Source organism: Triticum aestivum, chromosome 5B (genome assembly GCF_018294505.1).
Source record: "Triticum aestivum cultivar Chinese Spring chromosome 5B, IWGSC CS RefSeq v2.1, whole genome shotgun sequence".
In the NCBI taxonomy this organism is placed as follows: domain Eukaryota; kingdom Viridiplantae; phylum Streptophyta; class Magnoliopsida; order Poales; family Poaceae; genus Triticum; species Triticum aestivum.
In genome coordinates, this window is record NC_057807.1 from 390,602,263 (window position 1) to 390,606,793 (window position 4,531).

Consider the following 4,531-nt stretch of genomic DNA (forward strand, 5'->3'; position numbering starts at 1 on the left):
TCAACCGGCATCAACCAATTGTCAATCTCCAAGTATTAGGAGAGTGAACGCCAAAAATATTGCTTGGTGCATAGCCCAGAAAAACGCAGTCCAGTCTTTGGTCCCAACTTGTGCCTTTTGGTAATCGGCACATATGCTAGCGAACTATATGGCATGGAGTCTAAAGATTCTGGACAAGTTGGTTGACGCGTATATTCATCTAGCACTTAATCAGTCTGCACGCCAGGGATGCTCCATTTCAGTTGAACTACGCAAAAAAATTGGGTGGTTCATTTTCTCAACCGCCTCCTTTCTCGTCTGCAGTGTAGAATTTTGGCGAGATACAGGGCCAAGATGAACCAGTAAACTAGTTGGATGAAAGTAGTGGCCAAGTTCCTCAAACCTCCCACGGCACGAGGCCACTATTTGAGGATAAACCTACAAGCAAAGTTCAGATTGTCTGTGCTGCCTCTTATGTACTCGAAAGTTTACTCATACAAGAACTAATTTTAGTAAGAAGTACCTCCGATTGAACACCATTTACCAGTCTGTACCCTAGGTAATTAAAGTTCATCCATGGATCATATTAGTTGTGATCTCAATCATTTGGATGCATAAACATATTGAACATGTGTATATCTGAATTTTTTTGTGAATTATGTATGAATATTGTCGTGTGATCTATCAATCATTTGGATGCATAGATATGTTGAGCTTGTGTATATATGAATCTTTTGACTTGTTGATAGTGAATGTTGGCTATGAATATGAACGTGTCCTGTGAACCTGAGTTTGATACGAATGTTTACCTTTTCTGTTGTATTTGTGTGTGAACTTTTTAGTATGCCTACTGTGGGGTATGTGACGTGTGGGTGTCAACGGCACACCTTCTTCCCGAGAAGAATTGCACCTGCTTTGTTAGGGTAGCAATGGTGCATCAGCTCTTTTTAATCTTTTTATTACTCTGTCTTCCCCTCTCCCCCGCTCAACCCCTGCCGTAATGTTTTTGGCCTCAAAACAAACATAGTATTACGTTGTTTTTGGGGCTTGATGAAAAATCAAGTGCTGGTTTCTGTAGGTTGGCCCGCCCAGCAAATGGGTTGCTGGTCCACCACGACGGACTTGGAGGCTAAAAATACAAGTTGTATGGTGCAGAGGCAAGTAAAAAACGCTATCGAGAGCCATCCATTGAAGAAAAATTCGCTCCTAATGTGCTTCTTCAGTCGTGCCACCGGCCCCCTCTTTAATCTAGTTCGCTCGGGGATCTGGTATCATTTTTTTCAGAGGGCGAACAAGTATCGGCTAGGCCTAGGTTTTGTATTTTAACATGCGTAGCCCATGAAATACGGAGATAGTGGTTTCAACTTATTTTTTGAGGTCCATACCGGCCTATGGGATTTTTCTAAAAGATCAGCGGCCCAATGTATTTTTTAATAAAACGCAGGTCTTTGTTCTATTTATCTATATATAAGAATAATAACAATGTGTCCAATTTATGTTTTCCCTTCTAACCACATTATATATATTTATATTATTACTATTAGCGTATATTTTATAGAGACTTGTATATACATTATAAAACATTCCATGTGTTATTAACTTATAAAAGTAAATGTTTAACGGAAGTTGGCAAGGAAAATCCTAGTTGTTTTTGACTCACAGGCAAGGAAAATCCTGGTGATTGCATACAAAAGCTTGTGCAGATTTTAAGGACCAATTTAATAATAACGCGCTCATTTTTATTTTGAGTAACAACTCGCTAATTTGTTAATTATATATATAAAAAATGTGCCTCTCCGGTTTATTCTTTGATATTAATTGCTCCTTCTAACATAACATTATATATATAACGAGCCCACCTAATACATGTATTTCAAGGAAGTGCAAATGGGTTGGGATTTCTTAGAAACTATAAATGGGCCTGATTGACGTGAAATTATTTGTTCACCCAGCCTAGCAAATGGACTGTACATTCTAGAAAACATGGGTTAAATATATGCCACATTTTTGCAGGCTGACATGTGGGCCAATAGGTCGAAGCCTACGCAGGGCATTGTCAACTTGGTCAACAAATGATTGTATCATCCACAGCCATTGGATTTATATCCAACGGCCAGCATGCATCTTCAATCTCTCGTCTTCTTCCTTCAGCGTCGCCGGGACCGCCTGGTCCGGCCTTCGGTGGCTAGCGGCTCTGCTTAGCACGCATCACTGTGAAGCGCTACCCCACCGCCGGCCAGGCAATCCCTCCACCCCTCGACACCTCATGTTATTCTCCACAGACTACAGACCCACGCTACAACAGAACTAGTTATAACCCTTCTCCTCCTCTCAATCTGCGACTCCACTGCCGCGTCTTCCCATCTCCGAGTCGTTCCCGTCCGGGGCCTCGCCGTCGTCCATTGCCTCGCTGCGCTCGGTGCGGCGTGGTCAACAAACGAGAGTCATCGGATGAGGACTGTACGTGGAGAGCCTGACGGCTGGGACCCACGAGGTCCATGGTCGCACGCAAGGAAAGTTCCTCCTTATTAAGCTGGAAAAAAAATGTTTCCTGCACCTGATAGCTGGGACCCACCGGTTGTATCTTTGCATGGAAGGAAGTGCCTCCTTGTTTTGCGAAAAAAATTATTCATCCCATTGACAGCTGGGACCCGTCAGATTTGGTGGCTGACTTGTGGGCCTACTAAGCGGACGTGTACGCACAGCTTTGTCAACTTAATCAACAAATGATTCTAGCAGCTGGACCATTGAATGTTAATCCAACAGCCGTGCTCCTTCTTCAACCTCTGTTCTTGCTCCTGTCTCTCGTGGGCGGCACCGGGCTGTGCTGCCGCGCACCCGAACCAGTGAAGTTTCCCACTCCTCTCCATCTGCGACTCCACTGCCCCGTCTTCCCCATCTTTGGGTCGTTCCAGTCTGGGTGCGCTCGGCATGGTGTGGTCAACGTGGTCAACAACCGAGAGTCATCAGAAGATGACTGTACGTGAGAGGCTGACAGTGGGGACGCACCACGCCCATGGACGCATGCATGCAACGGAACGCGGTGTGGTTAACGTGGTCAAGGAACGACTTCCATCGGAAGTATACTATACGTGGAGAGTCTGACAGCTTGGTCCATGGCCACAGCAAGGAAGTGCCTCCTTATTACACGAAAAATAATGATTCCCCCAACTGACAGCAAGGACCCACTGGATGGGCCACCGTATTTTGCAAAAAAATGTTTGCCCCTTGACTGCTAGGACCCACCTGACGGGCCACCGTATTTCGCAAAAAAAACGTCCCCCCCGCTGTCAGCTCGGACCCACCGGAAGTGCCTCCTTATTAAGCAGAAAAAATGAATACTCCCCCTGCTAGCTGGGACCCACCTTGGTGGGAGGCTGACTTGTGGGCCCACTAAGTTGACGGGGACGGAGGGCTTTGTCAACTTAGTCAATATGAACGATTCTAGCTGCAGTGACCGTACGATGTCCATCCAACGGCCATCGTGCTTCTTCAACCTCTGGTCTTCTTGCTCCAGCCGCCCAAAGCAGCGCGGATCGTGCCGCCTGCTCCTGCCTCCCGTGGCTGGCTGTGATGCCACGGAGGCCTCACTGCCCCCTACTACTCCCTCCACTGGCCTGGCCATCCCTCCACTCACCCACACCCCCTGTTATTCTGCGGCGACGACGGCCACACACCGCAGCTGAACGAGTGAACCCTCATACTCCTCTACGCTTGGGCATCCACTATCGTGTCTTCCCCGGCTCCGCGTCGTCCCCTTCCTAGGCCTCGCCGTCGTCCACCGCCGTGGTGCTCTCGGAGCGGCGTGGTCAATGTGGTCAACGACCGACTTCCGTCGGAAGAGTACTGTACGTGGAGATGCTGACAGCTGGGTCCACGACAGCCGCCAGGAAGTGCCTCCTTATTACGCGCAAAATAATTATTCCTCCACCTAACAGCAGGGACCCACCATACGGGCCACCGTATTTCTTGAAAAAATGTTTCCCCCCTGACTGCTGGGACCCACCAGCTACACCTTCGCATGCAAGGAAGTGCGTCCGGGCAAAAACGATTCGCCCCCCTGACTGCTGGGACCCACCAGCTACATCTTTGCACGCAAGGAAGTGCCTGACAATCGGGACCCACCTGGTCGAAGCGTATGTAGCGTTGTCATTCTGGTCGCGAATGTGTACGTACATATATACTGGTGGATGTAGAGGCACGCACGTGTCGATGTAGAGGCGCGCACGTAGCATGTACACGTACGTACAACGGCCAGTGTGCAAGAAAGAAAATACGGCCACGTATGTGTACATACGGGCGGGGTCTCAAATGCCTACTTGCGCATACGTACGGCCAGGGCTCGTGTACATGGCTGGGTCGGAACGGAGAAACAGCGTTGTCATCGTGTTCATGGGGAGGCAACAGAATGCGTCGTGTTCATGGGGAGGCAACGGAATGCGTCGTGTTTGTCGGGAGGCAACGAAACGCGTGGGAGCCAGACGGCTTGGACGGAACAGGCGATGGAAACGAGGCCTGGCGTACTGCAGAACAGAGGAAACGGCCTTGTGTT